This window comes from Salmo salar, chromosome 14 (genome assembly GCF_965601325.2).
Source record: "Salmo salar chromosome 14, fSalSal1, whole genome shotgun sequence".
In the NCBI taxonomy this organism is placed as follows: Eukaryota; Metazoa; Chordata; class Actinopteri; order Salmoniformes; family Salmonidae; genus Salmo; species Salmo salar.
The window spans coordinates 94,488,625-94,515,000 of record NC_138304.1 but is presented as its reverse complement, the minus strand read 5'-3'; the positions used below and the strand labels follow the sequence as shown (position 1 = coordinate 94,515,000).

General features: G+C 44.9%; 1 long non-coding RNA gene across 2 annotated transcripts in view; it reads right to left on the bottom strand.

Moving 5' to 3' along the window:
* LOC106570517 (uncharacterized) overlaps positions 1-24,414 on the bottom strand; it is a 39,001-nt gene extending 14,587 nt beyond the window's left edge. The window contains exons 1-2 of one of the 2 annotated variants that reach the window (XR_001320688.3): positions 23,989-24,414; positions 19,985-20,142 (exon numbers count right to left, since the gene is read on the bottom strand). This is a non-coding gene — a long non-coding RNA (uncharacterized LOC106570517). The remainder of the gene's footprint in view (positions 1-19,984; positions 20,143-23,988) is intronic. The other variant, XR_001320689.3, reaches the window with a different exon arrangement.
* Between the last annotated feature and the right edge of the window lie 1,962 nt (positions 24,415-26,376).

Sequence of the window (26,376 nt, the reverse complement as noted above, 5' to 3'; positions counted from 1 at the left end):
TACTAATAATAGTACTATTGCTACTACTACCAGTACCACTACTACTACAACTACTAATACTACTACTAATATTACTACTACTACTACTATTACCTATACTACTATTATTATTACTACTACTAATACTATTATTACTTGTACTACTACTATTGCTGCTACTACTACTACCATTATTACTACAACTACTATTACTGCTACTGCTACTACTACAACTACTACTGCTGCTGTCTACTACTAATACTAATACTACTATTGCTACAAATACTACTGCTACTATTACTATTACCACTACTACTTATTCTAATACTACTACTATTACTACTACTACTACTTCTAATATTACTAATATTACAACTACTACTACTACTACTAACACTAACACTACTATTACTACCACTACTTTTACAACTACTACTAGTACTACTAGTACTACTATTACTGCTGCTGCTGCTGCTACTACTACTACTATCATTACTACAACTACTAATATTATTTTTACTTCTACTATAACTACTACTAGCCCTACTACTACTGCTAATGTTAGTACTACTACTACTACTGCTACTACCACTACTACTACTACTATTATTACTTATACTACTACTACTATTATCACTACTACTAATACTACTATTACTTCTACTACAACTATTACCACTACTATTAATACTACTACTGCTGCTACTACTACTAATACTACTACTACTACAACTACTGCTACTGCTACTAATACTGCTACTAATGCTGCTACTACTACTACTACTACTACCACTACTACTACTACTACTACTACTACTACTACTGCTGCTGTCTACTAATACTACTACTGCTACTTCTACTACTAATGCTACTAATACTACTACTATTACTATTACTACTACTACTATTACTTCTACTACTACTACACTACAAATATTACTTCTACTGCTACTACTACTACTACAACTACTACTACTGCTGCTAATATTAATACTAATACTACTACTACTGCTACAACAACTGCTGCTACTACTCCTATTAATACTACTACTATTACTACTACTGCTGCTGTTACTACTACTACTACTACTACTGCTTTTCGAGGAACCAGATAAACATCCACCCTGATCTACCCAATATACTACCTACCCTGTACGTTCAGCTGCTAACCCAACTCTGACAGCAACAGTAAACCAGAAAAGTGGATGAGGTCTCTTAGGTGTCAGTTAACACATAAATTGTTCCCTAATCCCTCATATATTGTGTTGCCATCGCTGCTCTGTCAAAATGTACGTGAGCGCCATTCCTCATCATATAAAGGGGAGTGACAGCTTGAACGCTGAGCACTGCTCAGGAAAAGAAAAAATGGCAGGTGAGCTCAAATGATCTGACGATCATTGCCATGTCCCCTAGGGCAACTCACACGCTAACAGAACTCTCCCCACGTGTAGACATTTAATCTGAGGGTGGTGAAACCCTAGGTTTCTCTGGGGTGGGGAAAGGTGTGTGGAGGGGGGTCACACCTCTTGTTTCTCTCTGTGATATGTTAGCAATGATCTCCAGATGGCATTTGTACACATTGTTGTGTTTCTGTCAGAATGGGCACTGTAGGTAAAGATCACAAGCTCAGGTGCGCTGTCTCTCTCTCCCTCTCTCTCTCTCTTACTCTCCCTCCCTCTATTTCCCTCTCTCTCTCCCTCTCTTACTCAATTCAATTGAAGGGCTTTATTGACATGGGAAACACATGTTAACATTTCCAAAGCAAGTGAAGTAGATAATAAACAAAAGTGAAATAAATAATAAAAATGAACAGTAAACATTACACTCACAGAAGTTCCAAAGGAATAGACACATTTCAAGTGTCATATTATGTCTATATACAGTGTTGTGACAATGTGCAAATAGTTAAAGTACAAAAGGGAAAATAAACAGGAATAAATATGGGTTGTATTTACAATGGTGTTTGTTCTTCACTGGTTGACCTTTTCTTGTGGCAACAGGTCACACATCTTGCTGCTGTGATGGCACACTGTGGTATTTCACCCAGTAGATATGGGAGTTTATCAAAATTGGGTTTGTTTTCAAATTCTTTGTGGGTCTATGTAATCTTAGGGAAATATGTGTCTCTAATATGGTCATACATTTGGCAGGAGGTTAGGAAGTGCAGCTCAGTTTTCACCTCATTTTGTGGGCAGTGTGCACAAGCCTGTATTCTCTTGAGAGCCAGGTCTGCCTACGGCGGCCTCTCTCAATAGCAAGGCTATGCTCTCTGAGTCTGTACAAAGTCAAAGCTTTCCTTAATTTTGGGTCAGTCACAGTGGTCAGGTATTCTAGTTTGCTCCGTTTTTTTTGTATCAATGTATCAAGTAATTATATATTTTTTCTCATGATTTGGTTGGGTGTAATTGTGTTTCTGTCCTGGGCCTCTGTTTGTGTTTGTGAACAGAGCCCCATAACCAGCTTACTTAGGGGACTCTTCTCCAGGTTTATCTCTCTGTAGGTGATGGCTTTGTTATGGAAGGTTTGGGAATCATTCCGTTTAGGTGGTTATAGAATTCAATGACTCTTTTCTGGATTTTGATCATTAGCGGGTATCTGGCTTATTCTGCTTTGCATGCAGTATTTGGTGTTTTTTTGTTGTACAGAGTCTCAATTTGGTGTTTGTCCAATTTAGTGAATTATTGGTTTGTGACTGGATCCCAGACCTCACAACCATAAAGGGAAATGTGTTCTATAACTAATTAAAGTATTTTTAGCCAGATCCAAATTCATATGTTGAATTTTATGTTCCTTTTGATGGCATAGAATGCCCTTCTTGCCTTGTCTCTCAGATCGTTCACAGCTTTGTGGAAGTTACCTGTGGCGCTGATGTTTACGCCAAGGTTTGAATCATTTTTTGTGTGCTCAAGGGTGGATATTCCTAAACTACCCCCAGGGGTATGCGCAATGCCATCAGGGGTACACCAAATAAAAATGTGATTTACATTTATTTTTTTACTCAGCAAAAAAATAAACGTCCTCTCACTGTCAACTGCGTTAATTTTCAGCAAACTTAACATGTGTAAATATTTGTATGAACATAAGATTCAACAACTGAGACATAAACTGAACAAGTTCCACAGACATGTGACTAACATAAATGGAATAATGTGTCCCTGAACAAAGGGAGGGTCAAAATCAAAAGTAACAGTCAGTATCTGGTGTGGCCACCAGCTGCATTAAATACTGCAGGGCATCTCCTCCTCATGGACTGCACCAGATTTGCCAGTTCTTTCTGTGAGATATTACCCCACTCTTCCACCAAGGCACCTGCAAGTGCCCAGACATTTCTGGGGTGAATGGCCTTAGCCCTCACCCTCCGATCCAACAGGTCCCAGATGTGCTCAATGGGATTGAGATCCGGGCTCTTCGCTGGCCATGACAGAACACTGACATTCCTGTCTTGCAGGAAATCACGCACAGAACGAGCAGTATGGCTGGTGGCATTGTCATGCTGGAGGGTCATGTCAGGATGAGCCTGCAGGAAGGGTACCACATGAGGGAGGAGGATGTCTTCCCTGTAACACACAGTGTTCAGATTGCCTGCAATGACAACAAGCTCAGTCCAATGATGCTGTGACACACCGCCCCAGACCATGACGGACCCTCCACCTCCAAATCGATCCCGCTCCAGAGTACAGGCCTCGGTGTAACGCTCATTCCTTCGACGCTAAACGCGAATCCGACCATCACCCCTGGTGAGACAAACCGCGATTCATCAGTGAAGAGCACTTTTTGCCAGTCCTGTCTGGTCCAGCGACGGTGGGTTTGTGCCCATAGGCGACGTTGTTGCCGGTGATGTCTGGTGAGGACCTGCCTTACAATAGGCCTACAAACCCTCAGTCCAGCCTCTCTCAGCCTTTTGTGGACAGTCTGAGCACTGATGGAGGGATTGTGCGCTCCTGGTGTAACTCGGGCAGTTGCTGTTCCCATCCTGTACCTGTCCCGCAGGTGTGATGTTCGGATGTACTGATCCTGTGCAGGTGTTGTTATGCGTGGTCTGCCACTGCGAGGATGATCAGCTGTCCGTCCTGTCTCCCTGTAGCGCTGTCTTAGGCGTTTCAGTACGGACATTGCAATTTATTGCCCTGGCCACATCTGCAGTCCTCATGCCTCCTTGCAGAATGCCTAAGCCATGTTCACGCAGATGAGCAGGGACCCTGGGCATCTTTCTTTTGGTGTTTTTCAGAGTCAGTAGAAAGGCCTCTTTAATGTCCTAAGTTTTCATAACTGTGACATTAATTGCCTACCGTCTGTAAGCTGTTAGTGTCTTAACGACCGTTCCACCAGTGCATGTTCATTCATTGTTTATGGTTCATTGAACAAGCACGGGAAACAGTGTGAAGGTATTTGGATTTTTTTTATGAATTATCTTTGAAAGGCAGGGTACCATATATCAGGGCAGGGTATATATATCTTTTTATTTTTGTAATTTTTTTCACATTTTAAACAGTCCATTTATGTTTTCCAATGGGGCTATACATTTGGGTGAGGTTTTTTTCTCGCTTGTGTAGCCTCGTTTCACTACCAAATATACAATTAAACGATCTAGTGTTCTGTGAAAAAACAACACAATGCAGGTAGCCTAGTCAAGTAATTATCATCCAAAGTGGCAGGTAGCCTAGTGGTTAGAGCGTTGGGCTCACTGAAAGGTTGCTGAGATGGAATCCCTGAGCTGAGAAGGTAAAAAAAAAAGAAAAACACTTGTCTGTCCCTGAACAAGGCAGTTAACCCACTGCTTCCTGGTAGGTTGTCATTGTAAACAAGGATGTGTTCTTAACTGACTTGCCTAGTTAAATAAAGGTTACATTAACTATTACTCGTCCACTAACGGTCCGTATGTAGCTACGGCTCATTCTGTTTGCTCGAAAATTGTTTAAAAAAGTGAGGCCTGCATCCATAGAGACACATACCAGCTCTACTGGTAGTACTGCTACTACCAGCAGTACTACACCTGCACCTGTTGATGGCACAAGTTGTTCTGCTTCCACGAGCACATCCAATGCTAGCATTAGTCATTCTACATTTGTTGTTAGCCCAGCTAGCATGGACACTGACAGTTGTGAATTTGATGCAGCCGGGAAATCACTGAACAACAGACAGGGACAAGGCGCAAATATGATGAGAACTCCATTGATTTGGTTTCACTTACAGTATATTGGGAGTAGTGCCTTTCCCCAGCCACAGTGTGTTATACAGTTGAAGTCGGAAGTTTACATACACCTTAGCCAATTACAAATACTCCGTTTTTCACAATTCCTGACATTTAATACGAGTAAAAATTCCCTGTCTAAGATCAGTTAGGATCACCACTTTATTTTAAGAATGTGAAATGTCAGAATAATAGTACAAAGAACTATTTATTTCAGCTTATATTTCTTTCATCACATTCCCAGTGGGTCAGAAGTTTACATACACTCAATTAGTATTTGGTAGCATTGCCTTTAAATTGTTTAACTTGGGTCAAACGTTTCGGGTAGCCTTCCACAAGCTTCCCACAATAAGTTGGGTGAATTTTGGCCCATTCCTCCCGACAGAACTGGTGTAACTGAGTCAGGTTTGTAGGCCTCCTTGCTTGGAAACGCTTTTTCAGTTGTGCACACACATTTTCTATAGGATTGAGGTCAGGGCTTTGTGATGGACACTCCAATACCTTGACTTTGTTGTCCTTAAGCCATTTTGCCACAACTTTGGAAGTATGCTTGGGGTCATTGTCCATTTGGAAGACCCACTTGCGTCCAAGCTTTAACTTCCTGACTGATGTCTTGAGATGTTGCTTCAATATATCCACATAATTTCCATCCTCATGATGCCATCTATTTTGTGAAGTGCACCATTCCCTCCTGCAGCGAAGCACCCCCACAACATGATGCTGCCACCCCCGTGCTTCACAATTGGGATGGTGTTCTTCGGCTTGCAAGCCTCCCCCTTTTTCCTCCAAACATAACGATGGTCATTATGTCGAAACAGTTCTATTTTTGTTCCATCAGGCCAGAGGACATTTCTCCAAAAAGTATGATCTTTGTCGCCATGTGCAGTTGCAAACCGTAGTCTGGCTTTTTTATGGCGATTTTGGAGCAGTGGCTTCTTCCATGCTGAGCGGCCTTTCAGGTTTTGTCGATATAGAACTCGTTTTACTGTGGATATACAGTGGGGGGGAAAGTATTTGATCCCCTGCTGATTTTGTACGTTTGACCACTGACAAAGAAAAGATAAGTCTATAATTGTAATGGTAGGTTTATTTGAACAGTGAGAGACAGAATAACAACAAAAATATCCAGAAAACCACATGTCAAAAATGTTATAAATTGATTTGCATTTTAATGGAGGGAAATTAGTATTTGACCCCCTCTCAATCAGAAAGATTTCTGGCTCCCAGGTGTCTTTTATACAGGTAACGAGCTGAGATTAGGAGCACACTCTTAAAGGGAGTGCTCCTAACCGCAGCTTGTTACCTGTAAAAAAGACACCTGTCCACAGAAGCAATCAATCAATCAGATTCCAAACTCTCCACCATGGCCAAGACCAAAGAGCTCTCCAAGGATGTCAGGGACAAGATTGTAGACCTACACAAGGCTGGAATGGGCTACAAGACCATCGGCAAGCAGCTTGGTGAGAAGGTGACAACATTTGGTGTGATTATTCGCAAATGGAAGAAACACAAAAGAACTGTCAATCTCCCTCGGCCTGGGGCTCCATGCAAGATCTCACCTCGTGGAATTGCAATGATCATGAGAACGGTGAGGAATCAGCCCAGAACTACACGGGAGGATCTTGTCAATGATCTCAAGGCAGTTGGGACCATAGTCACCAAGAAAACAAATGGTAACACACTACGCCGTGAAGAACTGAAATCCTGCAGCGCCCACAAGGTCCCCTTGCTCAAGAATACATATACAGGCCCATCTGAAGTCTGCCAATGAACATCTGAATGAGTCAGAGGACAACTGGTGAAAGTGTTGTGGTCAGATGAGACCAAAATTGAGCTCTTTGACATCAACTCAACTCGCCGTGTTTGGAGGAGGAGGAATGCTGCCTATGACCCCAAGAACACCATCTCCACCGTCAAACATGGAGGTGGAAATATTATGCTTTAGGGGTGTTTTTCTGCTAAGGGGACAGGACAACTTCACCGCATCAAAGGGACGATGGACGGGGCCATGTACCATCAAATCTTGTGTGAAAACCTCCTTCCCTAAGCCAGGGCATTGAAAATGGGTCGTGGATGGGTATTCCAGCATGACAATGACCCAAAACACACGGCCAAGGCAATAAAGGAGCGGCTCAAGAAGAAGCACATTAAGGTCCTGAAGTGGTCTTGCCAGTCTCCATACCTTAATCCCATAGAAAATCTGTGGAGGGAGCTGAAGGTTCGAGTTGCCAAACGTCAGCCTCGAAACCTTAATGACTTGGAGAAGATCTGCAAAGAGGAGTGGGACAAAATCCCTCCTGAGATGTGTGCAAACCTGGTGGCCAACTACAAGAAACGTCTGACCTCTGTGATTGCCAACAAGGGTTTTGCCACCAAGTACTAAGTCATGTTTTGCAGAGGGGTCAAATACTTATTTCCCTCATTAAAATGCAAATCATTTTATAACATTTTTGACATGCGTTTTTCTGGATTTTTTGTTGTTATTCTGTCTCTCACTGTTCAAATAAACCTACTATTAAAATTATAGACTGATAATTTCTTTGTAAGTGGGCAAACGTACAAAATCAGCAGGGGATCAAATACTTTTTCTCCCCACTGTAGATACTTTGTACTTGTCTCCTCCAGCATCTTAACAAGGTCATTTGATGTTGTTCTGGGATTGATTTGCACTTTTCGCACCAAAGTACGTTCATCTCTAGGAGACAGAACGCGTCTCCTTCCTGAGCGGTATGACGGCTGCATGGTACCATGGTGTTTATACTTGCATACCATTATTTGTATAGATGAACGTGGTACCTTCCGGCATTTGGAAATTGCTCCCAAGGATGAACCAGACTTGTGGAGGTCTACAATAGTTTTTCTGAGGTCTTGGCTGATTTCTTTTGATTTTCCCATGATGTCAAAGAGGCACTTGCCGGGCTAAAGTGAGCGTCCAGCCAGGACGGGTTGTGGCAGCTCTACGCTCCAAACCTCCAGTACGCCTCCACGGCCCAGGATATCCTGCACCTGCTCTACGCACTGTGTCGCCAGTGCACCTTCACAGCCCAGTGTGTCCTGTGCCAGCGCCCTGCACTTGCCGGGCTAAAGTGAGCATCCAGCCAGGACGGGTTGTGCCAGCTCTACGCTCCAGACCTCCAGTGCGCCTTCACGGCCCAGTATATCCTGTGCCGGCTCCACGCACGAAGCCTCCAGTGATGATCCATGGCCCGAAGCCTCCAGTGATGATCCATGGCCCGAAGCCTCCAGTGATGATCCATGGCACGAAGCCTCCAGTGATGATCTATGGCCGGAAGCCTCCAGTGATGATCCATGGCCCGAAGCTTCCAGGGATGATCCATGGCCCGGAGACTCCAGCGATGATCCATGGCCCGGAGTCGGCAGCGATGAGCCAAGGTCCGGAGTCTCCAGCGACGAGCCAAGGTCCGGAGTCTCCAGTGACGAGCCAAGGTCCGGAGTCTCCAGCGACGGTCTGCAGTCCGGAGTCTCCAGCGACGGTCTGCTGTCCTGAGTCTCCAGCGACGGTCTGCGGTCCAGAGCCTCCTGCGACGGTCTGCGGGCCAGAGCCTCCAGTGACGGTCTGCGGTCCAGAGCCTCCAGCGACGGTCTGCGGTCCAGAGCCGCCTGTGAGGGTTCCCGGTCCGGAGCCTGCAGCGACGGTCCCCGGTCCGGAGCCTGCAGCGACGGTCCCCGGTCCGGAGCCTACAGCGATGGTCCCCTGTTGGGAGCCTCCAGCAACGGTCCCCGGTTGGGAGCCTCCAGCGACGGTCCCTGGTCGGGAGCCTCCAGCGACGGTCCCCGGTCCAGAGCCTCCAGCGAGGGCTCCCAGTCAGGAGCCCCCAGTGAGGGTTCCCAGGCCGGAGCTTCCGGCGACGATCGGTGGTTCGGTTCCTCCAGCAGTGATCTACGCTCCGGAGTCCGCGACAACGATCTACGGTCCAGAGTCCCCGGCAACAATCCCCGCACCAGAGGCGCCACCGAAGTGGGGGGAGCCTCAAGCGGAGCGGGGTCTGCGTCCCGCACCGGAGCCTCCACCGAGATGAGCTGCCCACCCGGACCCTCCCCTATAGGTTCAGGTTTGCGGCCAGAGTCCGCACCTTTGGGGGGAGGTACTGTCATGCCCTGACCTTAGAGAGTCTGTTTTATTCTCTATTTGGTTAGGTCAGGGTGTGACTTGGGTGGGCAAATCTATGTTTATATTTCTTTGTTGGCCTAGTATGGTTCCCAATCAGAGGCAGCTGTTTATCATTGTCTCTGATTGGGGATCATACTTAGGCAGCCCTTTGTCCCACCTGAGATTGTGGGATCTTGTTTTTGCATTGTGCTGTCTAGCCCTGCAGAACGTTATGTTCGGTTTTGCATTTTCTTGTTTTGTTGGTGTTCATTATTAAAGGAAATGTTGAACGCCTACCACGCTGCACCTTAGTCTCCTCATTCAAACGACGAGCGTAACAAGTGGGTTCTGGTAGTCTTTAATAGTTGATTGTAAGATTTGTATTTGATCATGTATATGTTTTTGCTCTTTGTTCTTTGTTATAGAGCCAAAAAGATTGGAGAAGTGGTTTATCCATACATATCCATTTTGGATAGATACTGTAACACTTGGTGTTTGTTTAGTGTTTTACTATTCTCCTAGTAGTGGTTAGATTCTATGGATTCTTCAATTACATTGAGCTGATTTCTGACGTGCTGTTTCTTCTTTTTCTGTAGTGTATTTCTGTATTGTTTTAGTGATTCACCATAGTGAAGGCGTAGACTCAGGTTTTCTGGGTCTCTATATTTTTGATTGGATAGGTTTCTCAATTTCTTTCTTAGGTTTCAGCATTCTTCATCAAACCATTTGTCATTGTCATTCATTTTGTTAGGTTGTCTGCTTTACAGTTTTAGATTTGATAGGAAAGCGGAGAGCTCAAATACACTGTTTAGGTTTTCTACAGCCAAGTTTGCACCTTCACTATTACAGTGAAACGTTTTGTCCGGGAAGTTGTCTAGAAGGGATTGAATTTGTTGTTGCTTAATAGTTTTTTGTTAGGTTTTTACACTACTTTCCTTCCATCTATAGCATTTCATAATATTATGGAGTTCCTTTGGCTTTGACGCCTCATGATTGACTATTGCTCTGTTCAAGTGAACTGTGATTTTGCTGTGATCTGAGAGCGGTGTCAGTGGGCTGACTGTGAACGCTCTGAGAAACTCTGGGTTGAGGTCAGTGATAAAGTAGTCTACAGTACTACTTATAAGGAATGAGCTGTATGTGTACCTACTGTGAGAGTCCCCTCGAAACCTAACATTAACTATGTACAGACCCAGCATGAGACAGAGCTGCAGGAGTTCTGACACGTTTTTGTTGGTTGTTTTGTCGTAGTTGTGTCTAGGGGGGTATATTTGGGAGGGAATACTGTCACCTCCAGGTAGGTGTTTGTCCCCCTGTGTGCTGAGAGTGTCAGGTTCTTGTCCAATTCTGGCATTTAGGTCGCCACCGACTAGTACATGTCCCTGAGCCTGGAAACGATTGATCTCCCCCTCTAAGATAGAGAACCTGTAATTGTTAAATATGGGGATTCTATTGGGTGGATATAGGTAGCACACATGAGGAAATGTTTCTCTGTGGAGATAATTTCCTTATACATATCTAGCCAGATGTAAAACGTTCCTGTTTTGACTAATTTAATAGTGTCAGGTCTGCTCTTTACCAAATTAGCATACCCCCTGAGTCTCTTCCCTGTTTCACAAGTTTGGTGGATGGGACTACCAGCTCTCTGTAACCTAGAGGGCAACCAGTGGGACTGTCTCCTTTATACCATGTTTCTTGTAGGATGACAATGTCTGTATTTCCAATTTCTTTGATGAAGTATGGGTTCCTGCTCTTTAGGCCAAAGGCAGATGACCACAGACCTTGTATATTCCAGGATGAGATAGTTAAAACTTTGTGTTCTATAGTGTCTAGTGTTGTTTTTGTGTGGTTTAGGCCCGGACCATTACAGTAGGTGTGAGCAGAGCATGTTGAGCATCTGATATACACTTCTTAGGTCGCAGGATGGGACTTGGGGTGGGGTGTAATAGTGGGGGTTGGGCCTGTTGCTCTGCTCACGGCCTGGGCATATGTGTGACTGTCATGTTGTGGTCCTTGCTGAAGGGGCGGGGGCATGGGGGGGCAGAAGGGGCATAATACAGATGTGGGGGGACTATATAGGGTGTGGCTAGAGTTTGTTTGGGGAGGGGTCGACTGGTTGGGGTGGGGATGTGGCTGGTGGTGCTATGGTCTGGGTGTAGGTCCTCTTGGTGCAGATCCTCCCAGGAGAGGCCACTGCAGTTCTGGGACGGTGTCTCGCTAGTCTGAGCAGGGTGTCCGTTTCTCTGTTGCTTCTGTGTGAGGTGCTGGGGCTGCGGTTGAGGGTGATGTTCTTTAGGGTCCTGGCAAAGGTGGGTAACTGCTGCCTTGTAGAGGTCGACCTGGTCATAAAGGCTGTTCAAGAGTAGTGGTGGGCCAGGTAAACATTTGGTTTTGAGGCACAGTCCCAGGAAATGCTTGCATTCACTTGCTGTATGGTGGTAGGATTAAAGTCATTTAGTAGTATCAGGGTGGAGATAACCACTTGTGCGTTGGGGAAAGTGGAAGACGCTTTTTCAATTACTCCCTTGAGTGCTGTGGGCACCCATTCCTACTGGGCTCTCAGGTTGTTTGTGCCTTATGATGTGGCTGGGGGACCCTAGTCGGTCCTCTGACAAGAGCTCCATGGGACGCCGGGGTGTTCGGACAACAGAGTTTAGCCACTTGTGTTTTGGAAAAAGTTACTTCTCATCAATGTATTTCCCATTTGATTCAATGAGGAGCACAATCTCTGTCTTTTGTCCTCAGTGGGTGTGGGGGTGTTGTCTGGAGAGCTGACGGGGCCTGACGGGGCCTGACGGGGAGGTGGATCCTGCCTTGTCTGTCCTGCTGTGGTGTTAAGACTGTGGTCGAGGTCTGACGTGGGCTGTTCTGTTGGTTTCTCCGGGGGTGATGGCTAGCTTTCTCACCTCTTCCTGCAGTGCTGTGTGTTCCTCTGTTAGCTGTGCCATGTGCTCCTCTCTCTCCTCCTTAAGTTCTCTCACCTCGGACCGGAGGGCAGCCAGCTCTGTCAGACAGCCGTCTATCTCCACCTCCAGCCCTCTGGGTACTGTAGAGGGGGTGGTGTTGTGCTGGTCCGTTCGTTTGTCTGTGCTGTCTGGATTGTGTGGACTAGCTCTCTGAGCTCCAGCATGTCTCTCTCCAGCTCTGTGAATGTATCCCTCTCAATGATGGAGGAACAGTGCAGTTGTGGGACCCGGGTGTGTTCAGCGCTGGGGGGGTGACTATCCTCGTCTGCAGGACAGTTTGAAGAGGTGTGATCAAACTCGCTCGGGGTGGGGGATTCGTCACCAACAGAAAGCTTCTCCTGCCTGATTCTGTGGAATTACTTTTGGAAATGTATGAAGTTGTCCTGCAACACCACTGTTCCATTCTTGTACACGTTGATATCCCTCAAGTGGTGAGGGGGCTGTGCTTCGGCAACGTGGGTGGGGTTATATCTTGCCTTGTTGGCCCTGTCCATGGGTATCGTCGGACGGGGCCACAGTGTCCCCTGACCCCCGCCTGTCTCAGCCTCCAATATCTATGCTGCAATACTCTATGTGCCAGGGAGCTAGGGACAGTCTGTTATATCTGGTGTAATTCTCCTGTCTTATCTGGTGTCCTGTGTGAATTTAAGTATGCTCCCTCTAATTCTCTCTCTCTTCTTCTCTCCCTCCCATCCGGAGGACCTGAGCTCTATGACCATGCCTCAGTAATACCTGGTCTGATGACTCCTGGCTGTCCCCAGTCCACCTGGTCGTGCTGCTGCTCCAATTGCAACTGTTCTGCCTGCGGCTATGAAACCCTGACCTGTTCACCGGACGTGCTACCTTGTCCCGAACCTGCTGTTTTCGACTCTCTTTATAAATACATTTGATTGATTGATTGATTGATTTGAGGGTGGCTCAGTCTCAGTGTCCTCATTTTCCAATATTCAAATGTTCCACCCTTTTCCAATACCTTCTCTCTTAAAAGAGGGTTAGTGTGCTCTTATAGCTGTGTGCCATTACCAGGGATAGTCTGTGTGGAAGACTAGGTTGCTTACGTTCCCATTTTTGTAGCAGTCAGCAAAAAGTGTCTCTGGATTGTCTATGAGGAGCTTTTCTTTGTGCTCTTTCTGTGCCTTGTCATTTTTATATCCAAGGGGTACTGTACAGAGGGATGTCATGGAGCAAGGGGCCAAAGAGGCCTCTGCATTTGGGTGGGGGAGGAACTCTGCTGCCATTGTTGGGCTCAGGGGCTCCACACCACTCATTTCACACCTCTCACTTCACACTTCAGTGCTAATTAATGTTGCAGTTGTTTCCTAGCAAGCTTGGTAGCCTTTTAACTTAGCATTCAGTCTTCATAACGTTAAATATCTAGAGTTTATTGTGTTGTTCTTTTCACTCTAGGCTTTCAAAGTAGCTTCAGACTGAACATTACTTTTCAGTTCCAGGTTGGATGGTGTTTTCGGGGTTCTGTTGTGCTTATTTTGCTGGTTGCTGGTTTTTCAGAAAGTTTGCTGGATCGTCCTTAGCAGTAAGAATCCTTGGTAAATAAAATCCTTCCAGAATCATTCCAGGTAATTTTGTTCAAAATCAGGTTGGAGATTTGGAGTTCCGATTTGGAGTGAGGGTTATGTTGTGGAGGGTAGTATCCTGTATACCTTAAATCTATGTTTTTGTAAAAACATGCAATGACCTCTTTCAATTCAATTTCATTTCCTTTCTCTCTCTCTGCTTTCTCTCTCACTCTCCCTCTCTCTCCCTCTCCCTCGCTCTCTCCCTCTCGAACTCCCTCTCTCTCTTTCTTTCCCTATCTCTCCCTCTGCTCTCTTTCTCCCTCGCTCTCTCTCTCCCTCTGCTCTCTTTCTGCCGTTCTCTCTTTCTCTCTCTCTCTATCTCTCTCTCTCGCTCTCTGCTCTCTCTCTCTGCTTTCTTTCTCTACCTCTCTCTCAATACTCTCTCTCCCTCTCTACTTTATTGCTCTCTCCCTCTGTCTCTCTTTCTCTGCTTTCTCCCTATCTCCCCCTCTCCCTCTCTCTCTGCTCTCCCTCTCACTCTAACGCTCTCTCCCTCTCTCTTTCGCTCTCTCTCTCTCCCTCTCTCGCTCTCTCTTTCTTTCCCTCTCTTTCTTTCCCTATCTCTCCCTCTGCTCTCTTTCTCCCTCCCGCTCTCTCTCTCTTTCTGCTGTTCTCTCTCTCTCTGCTCTCTCTCTCCCTCTTCTCTCTCTCTTAGCTCTCTCTCTCTCTCTCTCCTGCTCTCTCTTTCTCTCTCTCTCTATCTCTATCTCTCGCTCTCTGCTCTCTCTCTCTGCTCTCTTTCTCTACCTCTCTCTCAATACTCTCTCTCCCTCTCTACTTTATCGCTCTCTCCCTCTGTCTCTCTTTCTCTGCTTTCTCCCCCTCTCCCTCTCTCTCTGCTCTCTCTCTCACTCTCACGCTCTCTCCCTCTCCCTCTCGCTCTCTCTCTCTCCCTCTCTCTGCTCTCTCCCTCTCCCTCTCTCGCTCGCTCGCTCCCTCTCTCTCTCTTTCTCGCTCTGCTGAATCTATGGTTGACCGTGTAGTTCTCTAGGCCAGAGTCAGAGTTGGTGTCCAAATTATTGCCACAGATCAGAGATCACTTCACTGATTTGGGGTATTTATGACAACATTGTCTAATCCATGGTTTATATGCGATTACAACAAAGCCTGCTGGAAATCCTGGGGAGGATTCTGGAGCTTCCAACACCGTGATTCTGTACACTGACCATTCCTGTCTGGTGAGAGAGGGGGATGGGCTTGCCCATCTGTGTGTGTGTGTGTGTGGAGGAGTAGACTGTCTGTCAGGTGTTGGTACTCACATTAGTCACGTAAAAACAAAGCATTCTGGGAGGCGCTGATGGGCGACACAAAGGGAGCATCCAGACTCCCCTCTGCGTCAAACGATACCCGATCCCCTCTCTCTCTCTCTCTCTCTCTCTCTCTCTCTCTCTCTCTCTCCTCTCTCTCTCTCTCTCCCCCCCCCGCTCTCTCTCTCTCTCTCTCTCTCGCTCTCTCTCTGTGTTTATGTGTGTGTGGCGAGGGGGGTACTGGGGATGGGAGCGTCTTATTGGCTGCCAGGCTAGGGTCACAGTGAGGTCGAGACTTACGTGATGGATGGACTACTCTGTCTCTACCCTGGGTTTCCTTCTCCTCCCTCTCCCTTGCGCTCTCACTCTCTTCCTAAATTGTTTTCTCTGCTGCGGTCTCCATCTCATGCTCTCTTTCTTTCTTCCAATTCCCTCTCTTTATCTCTTCCAGTGTCTTTCTCTCTCACTCTCTTTTTTTCACTCTCTGTTTAAAATAAGATTCCTTGCAATATCTCTAAATGCATTTCATTTTAATGCATTTTCTCGCTCCACTCCTTCTGATTCAATTACCCTCTCAGCCTTTCTCATTATTTTACAGATCACCGTGTCTCTCTCCCCTCTCCCCCCAGTCTTCCTCTCTCTTACAGATGTGCTGGTCTTCCATCAGTCATTTCAGGTCTAAACCAGAGAAACCTCATCACATGCCCTTTCACTCTCTGCTCCCTCAAGCCCTCATCTCTTTGTTCTCTCTTCCCTCCACCCCTTCTCTCTCTGTTCTCGCTATCTCTCCACTCTCTCTGTTCTCTCCATTCCTCCATCCCTCCTCTGTGTTCTCTCTCCATCCCTCCTCTCTCTGTTCCCTCCATCCCTCCTCTCTCTGTTCCCTCCATCCCTCCTCTCTCTGTTCTCTCTCCATCCCTCCTCTCTCTATTCTCTCCATCCCTCCTCTCTCTGTTCCCTCCATCCCTCCTCTCTCTGTTCCCTCCATCCCTCTCTCTGTTCTCTGTTCTCTCTCCATCCCTCCTCTCTCTATTCTCTCCATCCCTCCTCTCTCTGTTCTCTCCATCCCTCCTCTCTCTGTTCCCTCCAATCCTCTCTCTGTTCTCTGTTCTCTCTCCATCCCTCCTCTCTCTATTCTCTCCATCTCTCCTCTCTCTGTTCTCTCTCCATCCCTCCTCTCTCTGTTCCCTCCATCCCTCCTCTCTCTGTTCCCTCCTCCCTCCCGCCGCCCCATCCCTCCTCTCTCTGTTCCCTCCATCCCTCCTCTCTCTGTTCCCTCCATCCCTCTCTCTGTTCTCTGTTCTCTCCATCCCTCCTCTCTCTATTCTCTCCATCCCTCCTCTCTGTTCTCTCTCCATCCCTCCTCTCTCTGTTCCCTCCATCCCTCTCTCTGTTCTCTGTTCTCTCTCCATCCCTTCTCTCTCTGTTCTCTCCATCCCTCCTCTCTCTGTTCTCTCTCCATCCCTCCTCTCTCTGTTCCCTCCATCCCTCTCTCTGTTCTCTGTTCTCTCTCCATCCCTTCTCTCTCTGTTCCCTCCATCCCTCCTCTCTCTGTTCTCTCTCCATCCCTCCTCTCTCTGTTCCCTCCATCCCTCCTCTCTCTGTTCCCTCCATCCCTCCTCTCTCTGTTCCCTCCATCCCTCCTCTGCTCTGTTCTCTCTCCATCCCTTCTCTCTCTGTTCCCTCCATCCCTCCACTCTCTCTGTTCTCTCTCCATCCCTCCTCTCTCTGTTCCCTCCATCCCTCCTCTCTCTGTTCTCTCCATCCCTCCTCTCTCTGTTCTCTCTCCACCCCTTCTCTCTCTGTTTTCGCTATCTCTCCACTCTCTCTGTTCTCTCCATTCCTCCATCTCTCCTCTCTCTGTCTCTGCTCTCTCCATCCCTCCTCTCTCTGTTCCCTCCATCCCTCCTCTCTCTGTTCCCTCCATCCCTCCTCTCTCTGTTCCCTCCATCCCTCCTCTCTCTGTTCCCTCCATCCCTCCTCTCTCTGTTCCCTCCATCCCTCTCTGTTCTCTCTGTTCTCTCCATCCCTCCTCTCTCTGTTCCCTCCATCCCTCCACTCTCTGTTCCCTCCATCCCTCTCTGCTCTCTCTGTTCCCTCCATCCCTGCTCTCTCTGTTCCCTCCATCCCTTCTCTCTCTGTTCCCTCCATCCCTCCTCTCTCTGTTCCCTCCACCCTCCCTCTCTGTTCCTCCTCCTGCTCTCTCTGTCCCCCATCCCTCCTCTCTCTGTTCCCTCCATCCCTCCACTCTCTGTTCCCTCCATCCCTCTCTGCTCTCTCTGTTCCCTCCATCCCTGCTCTCTCTGTTCCCTCCATCCCTCCTCTCTCTGTTCCCTCCATCCCTCCCTCTCGTTCCCTCCTCCCTGTCTCTGCCCTCCATCCCTCCTCTCTCTGTTCCCTCCATCCCTGCTCTCTCTGTTCCCTCCATCCCTCCTCTCTCTGTTCCCTCCATCCCTCCACTCTCTGTTGTCTCCATCCCGCATGCCTTCATCAGGAGGCCTGAAGACTGCTGAGGAGAGGATCTTTAAACTGAGAGACTAGGCCGGTAATAGCCTAATTATTACCATGTAACTACAGGTGAGACTTGCTTCTAATCCAATAAAAATAAGAACGTCATTGGCTGCTCACTACTTGATGGGCCCATGAAACTGATGTTTATTGAGCTAAAGTTCACCCTTGGGAGCAATAAACAGTACCATTCACTCTCTTTTCATTGCTTTATCGTTTGACATGTTTAGGTGGATATAATTCCTGTATTTTCAATTGTTCATTATAGACAATCTTCAATGACTTAACCTGACCTAGTTAACCAAGCTCCCGAGTGGCCCAGCGGTCTAAGGCACTGCATCTCAGTGCTAGAGGCATCACTACAGACACCCTGGTTTGAATCCAGGCTGTATCACAACTGGCCATGATTGGGAGTCCCATAGGGGGGTGCACAATTGGCTCAGTGTTGACCTGGTTTGGCCGGTGCAGGCCATCATTTTAAATAAGAATTTGTTCTTAACTGACTTACCAAGTTAAATAACGGTTCAATAAAAAACCTGTCCACGTAGGGTTGTAAAACGCTGCTAACTTTCCCAGAATGTCCTGGTTTCCCAGAAATCCTGGTTGGAAGATTTTCAGAATCGGGGGAATAAGCAGGAAATCTGAGAATACTCCAACCAAAAACGTAAATGTACAACACTATACCTTGTGTGAAGCAGCAGATGTAACTGGTCTAGAGATAACTAGAGTATCTTTTTTTAAAACTGCATTTCCAGCCTAACGCTACATCACACATTCTACAAGCAACATCAGAGAGACATAATGTCATCTCTCACACTCTTTCTCTCATCACCGTTCTCTCTTTATTTTTTTCTCGATCATACTGTCAATCCCTCCATCGGCTCAATCCCTCCATCGGCACCCGGAGACCCACATCTGTCGATGGTGGAATTCATTTTGTCTGCCACTCAGAGGGGAGGGGTCAATGGCTGCCGACGTGCCAATAACCAGACTACCCTGATGAGTTCTGTCTGTCTGTCAGCCTGTCTGTCAGCCTGTCTGTCAGCCTGTCTGTCAGCCTGTCTGTCAGCCTGTCTGTCAGCGCTGTCTGTACATCTGTCTGTCTGTACATCTGTCTGTCTGTACATCTGTCTGTCTGTACATCTGTCTGTACATCTGTCTGTCTGTATGTCTGTTTGACTTTCAGGATCTGGACGTATGTCATTGCATCATGTGGGATGTGGGTGCACCTGTGTGTGTGTGTGTGTGTGTGTGTGTGTGTGTGTGTGTGTGTGTGTGTGTGTGTGTGTGTGTGTGTGTGTGTGTGTGTGTGTGTGTGTGTGTGTGTGTGTGTGTGTGTGTGTGTGTGTGTGTGTGTGTGTGTGTGTGTGTGTGTGTGGGGGTGTGTGTTTGTCTGCCTGCCTGCGTGCCTTCAAGAGTGTCTGTGTATATATACAGTGCTGTGAATATGTATTTGCCCCATTTCTAACGTTCTCGACATTTGTGGGTTTTCAACATGAACTGCTCGCTTCAAGTCCTGCAACAACATTTCAGTTGGGATTAGGTCTGGACTAGGCCATTCCAAAACTTCAAATTTGTTGCTTTTTAGCCATTTTCCTGTGGACTTTATTGTGTGTTTTGGATCATTGTCTTGCTGCATGACCCAGCTGCACTTCAGCTCCAGAGCTGACAAGGTAAAAATCTGTCGTTCTGCCCCTGAGCATGGCAGTTAACCCACTGATTATGGCAGCCCCCCACATCTCTTTGATTCAGAGGGGTTGGGTTAAATGCAGAAGACACATTTCAGTTGAATGCATTCAGTTGTACAGCTGACTAGGTATCCCCCTTTCCCCTTTCCTTTCAGCTGGCAGATGGATGGCCTGACATTCTCTTGTAAAAGTTTCTGATACAGAGCAAAATTCATTGTTCATTATATCAAGGCAAGTCCTCCAGGTCCTGAGGCAGCAAAGCATCCCCAAACCATCACACTACCACCATAAGGTTCTTACTGTGGAATGCAGTGTTTGGTTTTCGCCAGCCATAATGGGACCGATGTTGTCCAATAAGTTATACTTTTGACTCATCTGTCGATAGAACATTCTTCCAAGAGTCTTGATGATCATCCAGGTACTTCCAGGTGCTTTTGACAAACTTGAGTCAACTTTTTGGAAGAGATGGGTCCCATTGTGTCTGGTGAAAACCAAACACTGCATTCTACAGTAAGAACCTTATACCAAAATTCCTCCACAGCGATGTGAGAGACTGATCAACAAGGGCCCAAGGGCCTATTGCTGTGAGCTTTTACTTGTACTGTGACATCTGTTCAGTGTGTGTGTGTGTATATATATTTGTGTGCGTGCGTGTGTATGTGTGCGAGTGTGCGAGTGTGTGTGTGCATATTTGTGTGCGTATTTGCGTGTGAATACCTGTGTACCTTCAGCTGTCCTGTCCCTTTCATACTGTGATGGCTGCTGATGACGTCATATCATCCCTTTATCACACGTTCCTTATCATCATCTGATGACTCTTCTTCGGCTCTCTGCCTAAAGAAGGGAGCGGCGGTGAGTACAGACGTCTGGCATACCTGAACACAGAAACACAGTGTTGTTTGATGATTTCTTCATAACATAGGTAGGCCTATAGGTCAATGTATACAAGGTGAAATAGCTCCACAACCACATACAGACAGACAGACAGACAGACAGACAGACAGACAGACGCACACACACATAGCGAGAGAGAGAGAGAATTTCAATGGTGGATGTCTCAGATCTGTTTAGCATGTTCAAACATCACCTCGTGCTATTCTTGTCATTGAGCACTAATGCAAAACCCCAAACTGTTTATGGCATATCCCTTGGATACACTATCCATTTCACAACATTGATTCATGTTGAGAGAAAAAAAGAAAGAAACGTTTTGGGAGAAAACTGGCTCTGTGCTGTCTACTCCCGAAATGAGTCTTCCTTTGATAGAGAAAAGTCTGAAGAATAGAACACTAAATGGACAGATTAATGATAAATAACGTTTCAAACTTCTGAGAGGGTTATAGTTTATAAATGGAACGCATTAAGTTGAACAAATTGTTGAAAGAGTGTGCGCGCCAGCCCGAATGTCCACGCCAGCCTCCCTCAATCACTCTTGCGCAGACGACATCGATAAACACAACAGAAGTCCAGAAACCAAGGCTTGCTGGGAAAACGAAGAATCAAACAAAGTTAAAAACTGAAGTAAACCGTTGAAGGAATAGATATTTATTTTTGTTGCTACCAATGCATTTCAGAGTTGCATCAATCAGACTCATCTCAAAATGTCGGAGTGAGTTGAGAAAACTTTATCACGCACAGTAGTATTTGTTTTCTCTTAAGATTATTTAATGTTTTTATCAAGTGAATTTTGTCAGATAATATAACCATCAGTTTTACATGTTATTGAAAATGTAGTGGTTTGTGCCAGGTTTTTTATTTCCATAATGTTAAGCATTAACTTCTTTCAATAAAATTGAAAAGGGGAGATTGCAACCCACAAATTGTAGGGCCTATATCGGAATTGCATATTATAACATTAGTTTATGTATTGGTCTAATGGTTACAAAAACAAATTACAAGAAATCGTTTCTAGAGACATTAGCCTACTATTACTATGATCTTAACGATCCAGTTGAAAGAGAAAAAAACGGAAATTACGATATTATATTAGACGCTTCCTCAAATAATTAGTTTTGGTCTAAAGCATTCAATTAATCTATTTTACAAAAGATAATCCAAAAAATAAACAAACGAAGTTGGTATGGCAAATGTGCTAATACCTTTTCTATTCAGTTAAATCAGTTAAAACCACTTGTTGAAAGTTAATATAATTGGACTATGGTACTTTTACCGCCGGAAAAAAAACGGTTGGTTTGGAAACGAGAAAAATGATAACATTAGGCCTCCCCCCTAGAATATATCAAGACAAATAGAAATAGGCCCGACATATTTAGATTTCACTTGAAAAGTTCATGTGAGCACTCAAAAAGCGTTTTTACATTTGGATAATAAAGTGTTACATTACATCCTCCAATGATCAAGTTGTTTTGCACAAACTGGTCCAAATCCAGGATACACGATGAAATATTTATTCCATTTCATAATCTACGGCACCTCTTTATGTCAAAAGTTATAAACATCTATTCCCCCATCACAAGGCCGTAATTGTTTACGTCAGACATCTATCATCGACCACTGTTTATCCGCGAGCCTAACGGTGCCATCAACCAGGCTTACACAAGAACACGCCACGTGAGCAGAATCTACCGGCCGGAGTCAGTGAAAGGGTTCTTCTAACATACCTTGATTCTGAGGTCATACTTGTTAAAACGTGAATTATACCTACAACAGATGTGTCCTGCTAAAACCGAGAAGGAGTATTGCTTTGTAGCTAGACTGTGACTTGTTGTTTGCCCAGTGTGGTCTTTAAACTGCTGTTTGGGTTCGGGGCTGCTGTGACAAACGGCTTCGGAGAGAGACGGTGACCGCCGAATGACCCCAGGTTTCTTTACTTTGTGTTTTTAATTCAAACCTCGTCGCCCTGGTACCCAGAGGTCATACGGTGTTCGTCGCCCTGGTACCCAGAGTTCATACGGTGTTCGTCGCCCTGGTACCCAGAGTTCATACGGTGTTCGTCGCCCTGGTACCCAGAGTTCATACGGTGTTCGTCGCCCTGGTACCCAGAGTTCATACGGTGTTACTGCTAGTGTGGGGGAACGTCCAGTGGTTCCAATGGCCTCGTGTAGGCTAAAGAAAGAAAGAAGAGAATAGCGGATAGGCCTCATATAGACAGACGGATATGAAACTCCAGGCAAAAACGACACATGTTGGTAGCCTATAAGCCTACGGCTGGGTTATTTTGGTAAATATTCTGTATTTTGAATTCAATTGCATACAGACCTAGCCTATATATCATAAACTGACATAGATATGGATAATAGCATGCATTATAGAACTGCTGTAGAGCAGTTGCTAAAGATAGCCTACGTTGACTATAGTAGTGAAACTCAAACCATAGTAATATCTGATTGGTCGTCCTAATATTGTAATATTATTGCATGAAAATACATTTACAATTTAACCATGGACCAATTTTGAAGCATTAAGATTATCGAATGAATGTTGCAAGAACAACGTTTTATTTTAAATAGTATTGGAAATTATATTTTCTGTTTTGGCCATTTATTTTGGATAAAACTCGAACATTATAGTATAAATGTAATTTATTTTGAGTTTCAAATTGTCAAACTACAAGTAAATAAATAAAACCGTGTTTGTGGACTAATACACGCCTATATACTCTGGCACAATTAGGTGGACATGTTTAACAATCACATACATGTATTTTCCAATAGGCCTGTGTTAATACGTGTCGTTAATTCCCTGTGCTTCGTGCAGTATTGGCGTTTTAAACAAGTCTACACAAGTAATCTCATTAATGATTTCATAAGCACGACCCTGCACGATGACACAAACGATATAGAGACGCCAGCTCTCTATCCTCATGGCAAACAGCAAATATAATACCAACGGTCATTTTGTAGAAATGAAACCAAAACAAGGACCTAGGTTTATTTTAAAAGAATATTGGACAGATTTGTGGAATTAAATATTATAGAAAATGATCTCTTAAAATGAATACATTGTGATCAATTGGCTTTACTGAAAATGATCTTGCATATTTCTATAATTTCAAATAAAATATTTGAAGCAAGGAAAATAATTGTATTTTAAATCATGTGAAACAATGAGCTGATTTTGGATATGCTACAGGCTCGACATTGGTGTAACATGTTATCGTAATGTAACATTCAAATAGGCTATTCACAATGTTACATTCAGTGAAAACAAATGTCATGTTAGCGGGTCAGATTTTGAGTAGTGAAAACGTCAAGTTAATGAACTGACTATTGGGAACTTCTGATCACATACGGACCCTTGTATGTAAAAAATTTAAGGACAATTGTGTATAAGGAAATAGCCTATATGTATATCTAAATAACATATATATTTAAACTGTGTATACAGCCTAGGGCCTAAAACAAGTGGTAGGCAGGCCTATGTTTCAAAGTGGCTAGACGACCGACAAACATGACTGGCCTGGTCTATCAACCAACACAAATCCAAAACCCCTGATGAACATCATTGTTTATATGTATGACTATTTATACAGAAAGACCCCTAGTATTCAGGAATGACGGTGTCTTTTAGGATTTTACCCTCACAAAAAAAGTAAAATGGGACAACAAGATGTCAATGTCTAATCAAACAATCCTTATTTTTTTGTCCAAAACTGATCAGATGGTCCCATAATTTCAAACCAATAAGGAGATTGTCTATCATTAGAAATAACTTAACGTTTCCCAAACTCTTCACGGAAATAAAACATCAGCATCACTTACGTTGCTAGTCCAATCGGTTTCCGCAATCTCCTGGGAGCTCGAGCTACCGGTCCATGCAGCCTGGCGAGGCCTAGCCACAATAGCAGCTCTCTCAGGTGGATCCAAGGTAAAGGTGAACGTCGGTCATTAATCATGACTCGATTTCAACCTCGAGTTCTTCCTTTTATGGCAGGATCGACTCGCACCCTGCACACGAGGAATTACAGCATTAAAAGAAAGAGAATGTATGGCAGCTAGTAGACATGTTTTGCCTGAAAAACGTAACGTGAAGTGTTCAGAAGAAAGTTTACACACTGGTTCTTTAAAGAAAAATCTGTCGTTTTAGACCAGTGTGTAAACTTACTGATTTGTGGCAGCTTGAAACTCATCCAATTCAAACCAATATTTGGCTTTGCCACTTTCTAACAGCAACTAACCAAATACTCATGGTTGCAATCCAAATAGAAAATATAAAAGAAAAAGGCAGGTTAATGGAACTGTGGGTGTGTTCGGTGTGAGAGTAGTGAGGAAGGTGAATTGACATACTGTTTTGGTTTATTTTCATATCATTTTCATATATTTATTTTCCTCAATGGAAGCTATTGAAATGAGGAACAATAAAGGTGTAAGTACCAGCCCACATGTATCCAAATAATACACACTAAACCCAGTTAACATTTGAAAATATACAGGCCCGCTGTATTTGTATGATTGTTTGATTCAACATCGCTTATGGGAGATGAAGCACAAGTAGTCCTACCGCAGTCCTTTGTTGTTGAAACAGTGTGTGTGTGTGTGTGTGTGTGTGTGTGTGTGTGTGTGTGTGTGTGTGTGTGTGTGTGTGTGTGTGTGTGTGTGTGTGTGTGTGTGTGTGTGTGTGTGTGTGTGTGTGTGGTGAGAGAGAGAGAGAGAGCTCCTGACTTCATTGCTGACTTTATACTCTCCAGTCATTATGACAGACACGCATCTTCCGGTATGACACCTTACAAGTAAGGCATTAACATATTGACATGTCTCTATATTTATTGGACATAAGCCTACATCTATCTAATAAATCAATGGACATAAGCCTACATCTGTCCTCTATTTGTCCTTCCCAATGTGGACAGGGGATCCGAAAGCGCATGACTCCCATCGCACACGGTTGGTACTTAACACGTCTTCAGGCACATTGCAATATTTGTACCTGTACCTTGTGTACTGCCGCAGCCAAGTCACTGCCCATATTCATCCGTTGATCTGGAGCATCCTTTCTGACGGATCGTTTCCCAGCCTTATGCCGTCAGGTGGAGATGCCACACATCTCTGGTACCTTGAGGAGCCTGACAGACACACCGGAAATGATAGGCTCATCCTTGTCAATATCCTCCTCTCGATGTTTTAATCAATGACCTTTTTCTGTCCCTTCAATAAGCCAGCAGCTCGATAAGGTTGTCATCGCGAATGCCACTGATGTCTGCGCTCTCATCCCCTCCGTGGAAAAACATGCCTTTATTATGCCAATAATGCTTTAACCCATGGGACGGGAGTGCGCACGGCTGCATGCACTGAGAGCGTTTAAACTGGAACACGTAAAGCCCTATGCTGGAGAGATAATGACGTTGGACTTTGGACATGAGAAACCTTAAGCTATTGTATTGTAATCGATTATTATAGTCGGGTCATTCTCAGAGGCCTGTATACAGCTACACTTGCAATGCTATCATATAAGAATAACACTATTGTAGTAGCATCTAGGGGGATAAGGGTTATGTCTTCCACTTTCCACGGGTCTCCTTTGACAGAAATGGGCTCTGTTCCATTTTGATGAGAGATCCAAATTTGAATTCTTGGTCATGCATGGCGAGAAAAAATGCCTATGATCATCCTTTTAGCCACAATAAACATACATCCAGAAAATGTCGTAGAGGCAAAAGCACTTTAATACACATATTTTGACCCGTAAACATCGCGCTGAAAAACCCTTTACATGTGCTCTGCTCGAATAAATAGTAACAGACAAGCCTTATAAGACATAAGTCATCATAGGTATCCAAACTGATAAAACTCAGTGTCCAATCAGGTATAGGCTACATGAAAGCTTGGCGTATCATGCAAACCTCACACAATACATTCAGATTGACACTCGCGACACTAGGATAGTACAAACACAGGCCGGAAACACAGGTTTGAAAATGATTCGGGAGGTATTCTAAGAATGTGCCAACAGTGATTCCACACGTAAGAGTTCTCCTGGCTGATTGACGTAAAACACAACTCCTAGTGCAAACAGTCTGTCAAAGTAGTGCTGCACTGTCTAATGAATCAATCTGGCACACATGAGGTATTTGTTTCGTTGTGCAGCTTGTGTAGGCTATAAATCCAGCTCGTTGTGGGGCAATGGTACACTCTGCAGCATTTGACTTGGGA